Source organism: Gadus macrocephalus, chromosome 6 (assembly GCF_031168955.1).
Source record: "Gadus macrocephalus chromosome 6, ASM3116895v1".
Classification (NCBI taxonomy): domain Eukaryota; kingdom Metazoa; phylum Chordata; class Actinopteri; order Gadiformes; family Gadidae; genus Gadus; species Gadus macrocephalus.
In genome coordinates, this window is record NC_082387.1 from 9,526,014 (window position 1) to 9,540,603 (window position 14,590).

Genomic DNA, 14,590 nt, shown 5'->3' on the forward strand with positions numbered 1-14,590 from the left:
TGCTCCAGGTGAGGCTCGAACTCACAACCTCGGCATGACTTGCTGCAGGTTACTGTCTTATAAGTACCGCGCGCTGACCGATTGCGCCACTGGAGCACTACTTTAGATATGGACTTGATGATTCGATTATTATTTGATGTTAATCAAAACATTGAACCAAAAAAACCCCAACAGTTGTGAATATATCCATACATATAAGGTAATGTACATTGAATGCACAGAAGGGTTCATGTGATCATATTTAATCCTGAAAGAGCTGAGCTGTAATGGGTTTGCTGCCCTCTGGTGGTTCGTGGTCATCCCTTCATCTGCTCTCAAGACATGAATGCAATGCAAAGTTCTTCGAACTGAGATTCTGAAGCTCAATTTTGTTCAAATCCAATGCTTATGTAACACTCGTTTTAATCAAATGAAACATGAGGGGTAACACTGTCGTTTTTATCAAATGAAACATAAGGGGTAACACACTGTCGTTTTTTATCGGTCGTCATGAAAAAAACATGAGGGGTAACACTGTTGTCTTTGTCAAATAAAATATAAGGGGTAACACTGTCATTTTTTATCGGTCGTCATGAAAAAAACATAAGGGGTAACGCTGTCGATATTGATCAATTAAGACATAGGGGGTAACACTGTTGTTTTTATCAAATGAAACATGAGGTCGTCATGAAAAAAAACATAAGGGGTAACACTGTTGTTTTTTATTGGTCGTCATGAAAAAAACCATAAGTGGTAACACTGTTGTTTTTTTATTGGTCGTCATGAAAAAAAACATAAGGGGTAACACCGTTGTTTTTGATTGGTCGTCATGAAAAAAAACATAAGGGGTAACACTGTTGTTTTTTTATTGGTCGTCATGAAAAAAAACATAAGGGGTAACACTGTTGTCTTTGTCAAATAAAATATAAGGGGTAACACTGTCGTATTTTATTGGTCGTCATGAAAAAAACACATATTTAAAATAAATAAATAAATTGTCCTTGTCAAATAAAACATAAGGGGTAACACTGTTGTTTTTTTATTGGTCGTCATGAAAAAAACATAAGGGGTAACGCTGTCGATATTGATCAATTAAGACATAGGGGGTAACACTGTTGTTTTTATCAAATGAAACATGAGGTCGTCATGAAAAAAAACATAAGGGGTAACACTGTTGTTTTTTATTGGTCGTCATGAAAAAAACCATAAGTGGTAACACTGTTTTTTTTTATTGGTCTGTGAGAAGGTGAAATCCTCCCCCTTCTCACTGTCTCGCATTGGAGCTATTATTATTATTATATTGTGTATATATATATATATATATATTAGATTGGGCTGGTGGAAGTTAGTCTTCCGTCCCGGTAGGGGGCAGTATAGTAATGTAGCTTTCGGTGAAGAATGTTCCCCCCCCCCCCTACTAATGGTCTGGCCCATACGGCCTTGATTGGGCCAATTGGCATTTCCCTATTTAAGGGCTGCTCATTTGGTGTTAGAGAGGCTGAGGGTAGGTGCTGGCTTGATGTGAGGCCAGTACTAGTAACGCTATGCTAGATTCATGTTAGGCTATGCTATGTTATATTTTCTTAGTTTATGTTTGCTGACGGATGCAGTCATTTCCTTTACATTTGAAACGTTGCTAGATTTTTGTGTGAATGTTTTGGAGACATTAAAACTTCACTTTTTTCTTAGTCCTCTGTCCGTTGCCCACACTCAGAATTCCCAGTTGGCCGTATCCCAGATACGTGGGGCGACCACGCCGGTCCCTCACATGGTCGTCATGAAAAAAAACATAAGGGGTAACACAGTTGTTTTTTTATTGGTCGTCATGAAAAAAAACATAAGGGGTAACACTGTTGTCTTTGTCAAATAAAATATAAGGGAAATAATAGAAATACACACATACATTTTAATGTCATGTATATCCTCTTTATTGATGATTGATCATTGTGTACTGTCATTGCCTCAGTGGTGCAGTGGAGTGCACTCTGCCTAACCCACTGGCGACCGCAGCTCAATTTCTGTGGAAAACACAATATCTTTAATTTTAAACGTAATGCTATCATGTCTATTTTTTCTTGTCATATATAACCTCAGAAAAATAAAATTACAAATCTCAGTGGGAAGTGGAGAGAGCTGTGAGCTAACCGCCTGGAGACCGGGGTGCAAGTCTGGTTGATGTCTTCTGTTGGAAGACTCTTATCTCTATTTCATGCGAATTATAAAGTCAAGTATAACCATTGTGATGACTTTATTCGGTGTCTTGATGGTGCATTGTTAAGTTTGGGGGTTAACACTCTAAACATCTCAGGTTCGGATCCCCGCAAAAACGTTGACAGGGGTACCACTGTCGTTTTTTACCGGCCGTCATGAAATAAACATAAGGGGTAACACTGGTGATATTTATCAAATAAAACATAGGGGATAACACTGTTTTCCTTTGGTCGTCATGAAAAAAAACACAAGGGGTAACACTGTCCTTTTTTATCGTTCGTCATGAAAAAAACATAAGGGGTAACACTGTCGATATTTATCCATTAAAATATAGGGGGTATCACTGTCGTTTTATCCATTGAAACATGAGGGGTGACACTGTCGTTTTTCTTTGGTCATGAAAAAAACCATAAGGGGTAACACTGTCGTTTATTATTGGTCGTCATGAAAAAAAACATAAGGGGTAACACTGTCGATATTTATCAATTAAAACATAGGGGGTAACACTCGTTTTTATCAAATGAAACATGAGGGGGTGACACTGTCGTTTTTCTTTGGTCGTCATGAAAAAAATCATAAGTGGTAACACTGTTGTTTTTTTATTGGTCGTCATGAAAAAAAACATAAGGGGTAACACTGATGTTTTTTTATTGGACGTCATGAAAAAAAACATAAGGGGTAACACTGTTGTCTTTGTCAAATAAAATATAAGGGGTGACACTGTCGTATTTTATTGGTCGTCATGAAAAAAACACATATTTAAAAAAAATAAATAAATTGTCCTTGTCAAATAAAACATAAGGGGTAACACTGTTGTTTTTTTATTGGTCGTCATGAAAAAAAACATAAGGGGTAACACTGTTGTCTTTGTCAAATAAACTATAAGGGGTAACACTGTTTTATTTCATTGGTCGTCATGAAAAAAACACATAAGGGGTAACACTGTCGATATTTATCAATTAAAACATAGGGGGTAACACTGTCGTTTTTATCAAATGAAACATGAGGGGGTGACACTCGTTTTTCTTTGGTCGTCATGAAAAAAACCTTAAGGGGTAACACTGTTGTTTTTTTATTGGTCGTCATGAAAAAAAACATAAGGCGTAACACTGTCGATATTTATCAATTAAAACATAGGGGGTAACACTCGTTTTTATCAAATGAAACATGAGGGGGTGACACTGTCGTTTTTCTTTGGTCGTCATGAAAAAAACCATAAGTGGTAACACTGTTGTTTTTTTATTGGTCGTCATGAAAAAAAACATAAGGGGTAACACTGTTGTTTTTTTATTGGTCGTCATGAAAAAAAACATAAGGGGTAACACTGTTGTTTTTGATTGGTCGTCATGAAAAAAAACATAAGGGGTAACACTGTTGTCTTTGTCAAATAAAATATAAGGGGTAACACTGTCTTATTTTATTGGTCGTCATGAAAAAAACACATAAGGGGTAACACTGTCGATATTTATCAATTAAAACATAGGGGGTAACACTGTCGTTTTAATCAAATGAAACATGAGGGGGTGACACTATCATTTTTCTTTGGTCGTCATGAAAAAAACCTTAAGGGGTAACACTGTTGTTTTTTTATTGGTCGTCATGAAAAAAAACATAAGGGGTAACACTGTTGTTTTTTTATTGGTCGTCATGAAAAAAAACATACGGGGGTAACACTGTTGTTTTTGATTGGTCGTCATGAAAAAAAACATAAGGGGTAACATAGTTGTTTTTTTATTGGTCGTCATGAAAAAAAACATAAGGGGTAACACTGTTGTCTTTGTCAAATAAAGTATAAGGGTTAACACTGTCGTATTTTATTGGTCGTCATGAAAAAAACACATATTTAAAATAAATAAATAAATGTCCTTGTCAAATAAAACATAAGGGGTAACACTGTTGTTTTTTTATTGGTCGTCATGAAAAAAACATAAGGGGTAACACTGTTTTTTATTGGTCGTCATGAAAAAAAACATAAGGGGTAACACTGTTGTCTTTGTCAAATAAAATATAAGGGGTAACACTGTCAGTGCGCGGTACTTATAAGACAGTAACCTGCACGCCGAGGTTGTGAGTTCAAGCCTCACCTTGAGCAAGCATTAGCTTTGTTAAGGACTATTGGACTTCTTCTGTAAAGTAAAAATCTGTTCACATGAACAAATTCTGTCTTGTTGACAGAAGCCTGGATTAAACCAACATTCACTATGTCTGGTCGATGTTCGATTTGAGGCCATGCAGAGTCCAAGAGATCTAATTATGGCTTGAACCAAAAATGTTATGTCATGTTACACATTTAACATCGTTAGTTTACAGAAGAAGTCCAGTAGTCCTAAACTATCTTCAACAAAGCTAAAGCTTGCTCCAGGTGAGGCTCGAACTCACAACCTCGGCATGACTTGCTGCAGGTTACTGTCTTATAAGTACCGCGCGCTGACCGATTGCGCCACTGGAGCACAACTTTAGATATTGACTTGATGATTCGATTATTATTTGATGTTAATCTAAACATTGAACCAAAAAAAAACCAACAGTTGTGAATATATCCATACATATAAGGTAATGTACATTGAATGCACAGAAGGGTTCATGTGATCATATTTCATTCTGAAAGAGCTGAGCTCTAATGGGTTTGCTGCCCTCTGGTGGTTCGTGGTCATCCCTTCATCTGCTCTCAAGACATGAATGCAATGCAAAGTTCTTCGAACTGAGATTTTGAAGCTCAATTTTGTTCAAATCCAATGCTTATGTAACACTCGTTTTAATCAAATGAAACATGAGGGGTAACACTGTCGTTTTTTATCGGTCGTCATGAAAAAAACATGAGGGGTAACACTGTTGTCTTTGTCAAATAAAATATAAGGGGTAACACTGTCATTTTTTATCGGTCGTCATGAAAAAAACATAAGGGGTAACGCTGTCGATATTGATCAATTAAGACATGGGGGGTAACACTGTTGTTTTTTATTGGTCGTCATGAAAAAAAACATAAGGGGTAACACTGTTGTTTTTGATTGGTCGTCATGAAAAAAAACATAAGGGGTAACACTGTTGTTTTTTTATTGGTCGTCATGAAAAAAAACATAAGGGGTAACAATGTTGTTTTTTATTGGTCGTCATGAAAAAAACATAAGGGGTAACACTGTCGTTTATTATTGGTCGTCATGAAAAAAAACATAAGGGGTAACACTGTCGATATTTATCAATTAAAACATAGGGGGTAACACTCGTTTTTATCAAATGAAACATGAGGGGGTGACACTGTCGTTTTTCTTTGGTCGTCATGAAAAAAAACATAAGGGGTAACACTGTTGTCTTTGTCAAATAAAATATAAGGGGTGACACTGTCGTATTTTATTGGTCGTCATGAAAAAAACACATATTTAAAAAAATAAAATAAATTGTCCTTGTCAAATAAAACATAAGGGGTAACACTGTTGTTTTTTTATTGGTCGTCATGAAAAAAAACATAAGGGGTAACACTGTTGTTTTTTTATTGGTCGTCATGAAAAAAAACATAAGGGGTAACAATGTTGTTTTTTATTGGTCGTCATGAAAAAAACATAAGGGGTAACACTGTCGTTTATTATTGGTCGTCATGAAAAAAAACATAAGGGGTAACACTGTCGATATTTATCAATTAAAACATAGGGGGTAACACTCGTTTTTATCAAATGAAACATGAGGGGGTGACACTGTCGTTTTTCTTTGGTCGTCATGAAAAAAACCATAAGTGGTAACACTGTTGTTTTTTTATTGGTCGTCATGAAAAAAAACATAAGGGGTAACACTGTTGTCTTTGTCAAATAAAATATAAGGGGTGACACTGTCGTATTTTATTGGTCGTCATGAAAAAAACACATATTTAAAAAAATAAAATAAATTGTCCTTGTCAAATAAAACATAAGGGGTAACACTGTTGTTTTTTTATTGGTCGTCATGAAAAAAAACATAAGGGGTAACACTGTTGTTTTTTATTGGTCGTCATGAAAAAAACATAAGGGGTAACACTGTTGTTTTTTATTGGTCGTCATGAAAAAAAACATAAGGGGTAACACTGTTGTCTTTGTCAAATAAAATATAAGGGGTAACACTGTCAGTGCGCGGTACTTATAAGACAGTGACCTGCACGCCGAGGTTGTGAGTTCAAGCCTCACCTGGAGCAAGCATTAGCTTTGTTAAGGACTATTGGACTTCTTCTGTAAAGTCACAATCTGTTCACATGAACAAATTCTGTCTTATTGACAGAAGCCTGGATTAAACCAACATTCACTATGTCTGGTCGATGTTCGATTTGAGGCCATGCAGAGTCCAAGAGATCTAATTATGGCTTGAACCATAAATGTTATGTCATGTTACACATTCAACATTGTTACTTTACAGAAGAAGTCCAGTAGTCCTAAACTATCTTCAACAAAGCTAATGCTTGCTCCAGGTGAGGCTCGAACTCACAACCTCGGCATGACTTGCTGCAGGTTACTGTCTTATAAGTACCGCGCGCTGACCGATTGCGCCACTGGAGCACTACTTTAGATATTGACTTGATGATTTGATTATTATTTGATGTTAATCTAAACATTGAACCAAAAAAAAACCAACAGTTGTGAATATATCCATACATATAAGGTAATGTACATTGAATGCACAGAAGGGTTTATGTGATCATATTTCATTCTGAAAGAGCTGAGCTCTAATGGGTAACGCTGTCGATATTGATCAATTAAGACATAGGGGGTAACACTGTTGTTTTTATCAAATGAAACATGAGGTTGTCATGAAAAAAAACATATGGGGTAACACTGTTGTTTTTTATTGGTCGTCATGAAAAAAACCATAAGTGGTAACACTGTTGTTTTTTTATTGGTCGTCATGAAAAAAAACATAAGGGGTAACACTGTTGTTTTTGATTGGTCGTCATGAAAAAAAACATAAGGGGTAACACTGTTGTTTTTTTATTGGTCGTCATGAAAAAAACACATTTAAAAAAAATAAATAAATTGTCCTTGTCAAATAAAACATAAGGGGTAACACTGTTGTTTTTTTATTGGTCGTCATGAAAAAAAACATAAGTGGTAACACTGTTGTTTTTTATTGGTCGTCATGAAAAAAAACATAAGGGGTAACACAGTTGTTTTTTATTGGTCGTCATGAAAAAAAACATAAGGGGTAACACTGTTGACTTTGTCAAATAGAATATAAGGGAAATAATAGAAATACACACATACATTTTAATGTCATGTATATCCTCTTTATTGATGATTGATCATTGTGTACTGTCATTGCCTCAGTGGTGCAGTGGAGTGCACTCTGCCTAACCCACTGGCGACCGCAGCTCAATTTCTGTGGAAAACACAATATCTTTTTTTTCTTGTCATATATAACCTCAGAAAAATAAAATTACAAATCTCAGTGGGAAGTGGAGAGAGCTGTGAGCTAACCGCCTGGAGACCGGGGTTCAAGTCTGGTTGATGTCTTCTGTTGGAAGACTCTTATCTCTATTTCATGCGAATTATAAAGTCAAGTATAACCATTGTGATGACTTCATTCTGTGTCTTGATGGTGCATTGATAAGTTCGGGGGTTAACACTCTAAACAGCTCAGGTTCGGATCCCCGCAAAAACGTTGACAGGGGTACCACTGTCGATTTTTATCGGCCGTCATGAAATAAACATAAGGGGTAACACTGGTGATATTTATCAAATAAAACATAGGGGATAACACTGTTGTTTTCCTTTGGTCGTCATGAAAAAAAACACAAGGGGTAACACTGTCCTTTTTTATCGTTCGTCATGAAAAAAACATAGGGGGTAACACTGTCGATATTTATCCATTAAAATATAGGGGGTAACACTGTCGTTTTATCCATTGAAACATGAGGGGTGACACTGTCGTTTTTCTTTGGTCGTCATGAAAAAAACCGTAAGGGGTAACACTGTCGTTTATTATTGGTCGTCATGAAAAAAACATAAGGGGTAACACTGTCGATATTTATCAATTAAAACATAGGGGGTAACACTCGTTTTTATCAAATGAAACATGAGGGGGTGACACTGTCGTTTTTCTTTGGTCGTCATGAAAAAAACCTTAAGGGGTAACACCGTTGTTTTTTTATTGGTCGTCATGAAAAAAAACATAAGGGGTATCACTGATGTTTTTTTATTATTTTTTTAACACTGTTATTGGTCGTCATGAAAAAAAACATAAGGGGTAACACTGTTGTTTTTTTATTGGTCGTCATGATAAAAAACATAAGGGGTGACACTGTCGTTTTTCTTTGGTCGACATGAAAAAAAACATAAGTGGTAACACTGTTGTTTTTTTATTGGTCGTCATGAAAAAAAACATAAGGGGTAACACTGATGTTTTTTTATTTTTTTTTAACACTGTTATTGGTCGTCATGAAAAAAAACATAAGGGGTTACACTGTTGTTTTTTTATTGGTCGTCATGATAAAAAACATAAGGGGTAACACTGTTGTTTTTGATTGGTCGTCATGAAAAAAAACATAAGGGGTAACACTGTTGTTTTTTTATTGGTCGTCATGAAAAAAAACATAAGGGGTAACACTGTTGTCTTTGTCAAATAAAATATAAGGGGTAACACTGTCGTATTTTATTGGTCGTCATGAAAAAAACACATATTTAAAAAAATAAAATAAATTGTCCTTGTCAAATAAAACATAAGGGGTAACACTGTTGTTTTTTTATTGGTCGTCATGAAAAAAAACATAAGGGGTAACAATGTCGTTTATTATTGGTCGTCATGAAAAAAAACATAAGGGGTAACACTGTTGTTTTTTTATTGGTCGTCATGAAAAAAAACATAAGGGGTAACACTGTTGTCTTTGTCAAATAAAATATAAGGGGTAACACTGTCGTATTTTATTGGTCGTCATGAAAAAAACACATATTTAAAAAAATAAAATAGGTCGTAAAAGTAAACCAATCCTAAAAGTAAACCCTAGAAGCAGACCCAAAGACCAAACCTTACGTTTTTGATGCGTTGATGATGCCCTGCAGATATCCATAAATGTTAACCATTTTATCTACTTATTATTTCTACTTCAATAGTCTTTTTACCTTTTATGGTTGCCCAATTTATTATATAACCCTTAAGGTTATATAATAATCGATCTCCATAATCATCTCCTTCCGCCTTTCTTCTCGAATAAAATTGTCCTTATATAAGGGGTAACACTGTTGTTTTTCATCAGTCATCATGGGAAAAAAAGGGGTAACACTGTCGAAACACTATTATTTCTACTTCAATAGTCTTTTTACCTTTTATGGTTGCCCAATTTATTATATAACCCTTAAGGTTATATAATAATCGATCTCCATAATCATCTCCTTCCGCCTTTCTTCTCGAATAAAATTGTCCTTATATAAGGGGTAACACTGTTGTTTTTCATCAGTCATCATGGGAAAAAAAGGGGTAACACTGTCGAAATGTATCCAATAAAACATGGGGTAACAGTTTGTCCTCTTTAAAAATTCCAGAATAATGCATCGCAGTGCACCGAATTGTTGCTTACAGCTTCAAGAAGCCCCAGCACATGTGTATGATATTCCCACAGAATAAGTACAAGATGGGTTGTGGGTCTGGTGTAGAGTGTATTCACCATTTGTCTGTCTGGTAAGTCTCGTAAATGTCTTCATAGTTTTACGGTTTGGGTTTGGGTTATGTGGTTAGGGCCAGGAGTACAATTGGTTTGGATTAAGGGTTTGCTTTTCAGTCCTAGGGTTGGGATTAGGATAAAGGGGTTCCTATGGGTTCGGTTTTAAAGGTTTGGGTTCTTGGGTTAAGGGTTCTTATTCATTGGGTTTTAGGTTTTGGAACTACCGTTGGGGATTCCTATTCGGGTTTGGTTTTTGGGGAAGGGTTCCATCTTTTTTCTTGTATTCTCTTTCTCCATTATATTTCTCCTTTTCCCGATTTCTCGTTCTCCATCAATTGTCTTATTATCTTTTTGGAGTTTCTTGTCTCCATATTTTCTCATCTTTTGGTCGATCTTTGGTTCTCTCTAGCTTCTTTCTTGTCCTTTTTGGGGACTTTTTTAAATTTTCCATATTTTTCTCTCATTCACAATATCTTGTTCCTCGATCTCCATAATCATCTCCTTCCGCCTTTCTTCTCGAATATCATTGTCCCAATTTTTTTTCCTCATCATTTCCTTGATTGAACATTACTCCATCTTTTTACTCCCCAGTCATCGAGAAAAAGTGAAAGAACAAAAAGTTGAGGGGAAAAGAAGAAAATCGAATAAGATAGAAAGAGAAAGAAGTGAAAGGAAAAGTACAAAAAACACCAAAATATTGGAGAATGAGAAATCCTAAATTGAGAGTAGCCTACAAGAAAAAAGGACGGAGAGTTTGAGGAATGTAGAACATTTCTAAAGAAAATCAAGGGAACAAAAAAAGGGAAATAATGATTTGGAGGGATGATGGAGGGAATAAGGAATAGAGATAAACGAGAACAAAGAGTGAGAATGAGAAGATAGGAAGATCGAGTTAATTGAGAAATAAGATGGAGAGAGAATTTAGAAAAATATCCCATAAACAAATATATCAAACTCTTATATTACCACTTCCTCCAACATCATATCTCAAACCTGTCTCTCTAAGTCCACTTAAGTCATATTGGTAGATAGAGTTGGACAAATAGCTCTGCATTTTGAACTGACATGAAATATCCACTAGTATCTTTATATATATATACATTATATAATAGTGAACTAGGGGATCCTTGATCCATAACCTCACCCTAGAACCAAAAATTAACCCAGACCCTTTGATTTTCTGCTAGACTCAAACCCCAACCCTAAAACCAAGCCACACTCCGAAAGTCAACCACTAAAGCAAACTACCCCTAAAACCAATCCTAAAAGTAAACCCTAGAAGCAGACCCAAAGACCAAACCTTACGTTTTTGATGCGTTGATGATGCCCTGCAGATATCCATAAATGTTAACCATTTTATCTACTTATTATTTCTACTTCAATAGTCTTTTTACCTTTTATGGTTGCCCAATTTATTATATAACCCTTAAGGTTATTTCCTTTATTTATTTGAAGCCCTTTTTTTTCTCTTTCTTTTTTTTTAGAGGCGCGTAGCAGTGATTTCCCCCTGGCACCACCAGATGGCGCCAGGGGATCCTTGATCCCAAAACTCATCCTAAACCCTAAACTAAGCTGTGAAACTATCCCGAATAGCAAACCCTAACCCTTGAACCTAAATCTAAGCCCTGAACCTTTACACTAACTGAAAACATCAACCCTAAACCTAAATGCTAAAACCAAACCCTAAAATCCAACCCTAACATAAAACCAGACACTAACTCTAACCCTGTAAACCAAACACTAACCCGACAACCAAACCCTAACTCTAAAACCAAACACTAACCCAACAACCAAACCCGATCTCTAAACTCAAACACTAACCCTCATACCAAACATGGACCCTCAAACCAAGTTTGTAGGATGGACAGGTGCTCCCAAGTAAAAAATTGGATTCCTACTATTCCTATTCCTACTATTTTTTACTGACCTCACAACTTGTGAGGTAAACCCAACTGGAGTTTGTAGAGCAACCAGTGCTTTGAAACTCATAACACGTTATCACACTCAAGCAGATGTTATAGCACGACCGGAGGATTTTGGGTAATTAAGTGAAATCATAAAAATGTGTTGTTTTATCTCAGCAGGGATCATAAAAATTACAATTGTCTATAATCAGTAGAAAAAAATTAAGAAACATACCGTATTCCAGAATCTGATAAAATGTCTGATACAAACAAACTATCCTTTCTTTTCCCATTTCTCTGGAAATTGCAGATCTTGATCATCCTCAAGAATACAATAAAAATAAGAGAAAATAAAAAATATACTGAAAAGTTTTTTATGAATCTGATTTAGAACTCACTGTATGAATGACACCCATTTACAACTCACATATGTAAAATAAGTTACAACTTACAACATAATAATAAACGCCACAATAGTTGCAATACAATTGAATACTATGATATGAGTTTCAAATACAATGGAATACATTTAAATGTGTGCATGTAAATTGAAAACATTACTCTGTGAGGGACGGGCTGGGGGGTAGGGCCCAGCAAATGGCATCGGTCATGCCAGAGTCACTTCTACGATCGATTGTTGATGGAAGGCTGTGAGGATCAATACATTGGCCTGTGTAATAGTGCATGAAAGGGTTTCATTGCAAAATGGCTTATAAGAATTTATAAGAACGGGTTCTGTTTGTGTGTGTGTGTGTGTGTGTGTGTGTGTGTGTGTGTGTGTGTGTGCGTGTGTGCGTGTGTGCGCGCGCGTGCGTGCGTGTGTGAATGGGGATAGTCAGGGTCTATGAGGTCTTCATGTGACAGCACAGCTCCCGGACGGCTGGATGGATGTCACATGATCAAACCATCTTTATTCACAAGATAATAAAGAAATAAAATAAAGATTTAAATTGCGTTTGCATGCATGCGTGCGTGCGTGTGTGTGTGTGTGCGTTTGTGTGTGTGCGTCTATAAAACACAACGAGGACAGGCGGACGTCGAGGACACCTAGAGGTGAACTGATATCAGGGAGTCAGTTGATTTGCGGAGGATGAATTATTCTGGAGGGGCAAGCTGCTCTGACATATTATATACTATAGATTATATTATATTATTATTGTATTTATCATGATATGATGTCCGGCACATGCAGTGGGAACATAAGTAGAACAAATGTACCGTTTGTATGTGCGTGCATGTGTTTGTGTGTGAGTGTGAGAGAGAGAGAGAGGGTATGTGTGCGTGCGTGTTCGTGTGAGTGTGTGTGTGTATGTGTGTGTGGGTATTCTATTGTTGTGTTATGCGGTCTCAGTGTGTGTGTGTGTGTGTGTGTGTGTGTGTGTGTGTGTGTGTGTGTGTGTGTGTGTGTGTGTATGTGTGTATGTGTCTCAGTGTAGGTTGGTCCCCAGTGTTACTGCTGATCGGTGTTTTACCATCCCTCTACCATCTACCATCCCCACCACCATCACCTCTACCATCACCTCTACCATCACCTCTACCATCACCACCACCATCACCTCTACCATCCCCACCACCATCACCTCTACCATCCCCACCACCATCACCTCTACCATCACCACCACCATCACCTCTACCATCACCACCACCATCACCTCTACCATCACCACCACCATCACCTCTACCATCACCACCACCATCACCTCTACCATCCCCACCACCATCACCTCTACCATCACCACCACCATCACCTCTACCATCACCACCACCATCACCTCTACCATCACCACCACCATCACCTCTACCATCACCACCACCATCACCTCTACCATCACCACCACCATCACCTCTACCATCACCAGCACCATCACCTCTACCATCACCACCACCATCACCTCTACCACCACCACCACCATCACCTCTACCATCCCCACCACCATCACCATCACCACCACCATCACCTCTACCATCCCCACCACCATCACCTCTACCATCATCACCACCACCATCACCTCTACCATCACCACCACCACCACCTCTACCATCACCACCACCATCACCTCTACCATCCCCACCACCACCATCACCTCTACCATCCCCACCACCATCACCTCTACCATCCCCACCACCATCACCTCTACCATCACCACCACCACCACCTCTACCATCCCCACCACCATCACCTCTACCATCACCACCACCATCACCTCTACCATCCCCACCACCATCACCTCTACCATCACCACCACCATCACCTCTACCATCACCACCACCATCACCTCTACCATCACCACCACCATCACCTCTACCATCACCACCACCATCACCTCTACCATCCCCACCACCATCACCTCTACCATCCCCACCACCATCACCTCTACCATCACCACCACCATCATCTCTACCATCCCCACCACCATCACCTCTACCATCACCACCACCATCACCTCTACCATCACCACCACCATCACCTCTACCATCACCACCACCACCACCTCTACCATCCCCACCACCATCACCTCTACCATCACCACCACCACCATCACCTCTACCATCACCACCACCATCACCTCTACCATCACCACCACCATCACCTCTACCATCCCCACCACCACCATCACCTCTACCATCCCCACCACCACCACCTCTACCATCACCACCACCACCATCACCTCTACCATCCCCACCACCATCACCTCTACCATCACCACCACCACCATCACCTCTACCATCCCCACCACCATCACCACCACCACCATCACCTCTACCATCACCACCACCATCACCTCTACCATCCCCACCACCATCACCTCTACCATCACCACCACCATCACCACCACCACCATCACCTCTACCATCCCCACCACCATCACCTCTACCATCCCCA

The 14,590-nt window shown here is 38.2% G+C and overlaps 3 non-coding genes across 3 annotated transcripts; all 3 read right to left on the reverse strand.

Annotated features, from left to right (window-relative positions):
* Window positions 1-96, reverse strand: trnai-uau (transfer RNA isoleucine (anticodon UAU)). Its single transcript has 2 exons — window positions 59-96; window positions 1-36 (listed from the first exon to the last, which is right to left on the reverse strand). It is a non-coding gene; the product is annotated as a tRNA-Ile (tRNA).
* A 4,448-nt stretch (window positions 97-4,544) lies between these two features.
* On the reverse strand, window positions 4,545-4,640 carry trnai-uau (transfer RNA isoleucine (anticodon UAU)). The gene is made up of 2 exons: window positions 4,603-4,640; window positions 4,545-4,580 (listed from the first exon to the last, which is right to left on the reverse strand). It is a non-coding gene; the product is annotated as a tRNA-Ile (tRNA).
* Window positions 4,641-6,611: 1,971 nt separating this feature from the next.
* On the reverse strand, window positions 6,612-6,707 carry trnai-uau (transfer RNA isoleucine (anticodon UAU)). The gene is made up of 2 exons: window positions 6,670-6,707; window positions 6,612-6,647 (listed from the first exon to the last, which is right to left on the reverse strand). It is a non-coding gene; the product is annotated as a tRNA-Ile (tRNA).
* Between the last annotated feature and the right edge of the window lie 7,883 nt (window positions 6,708-14,590).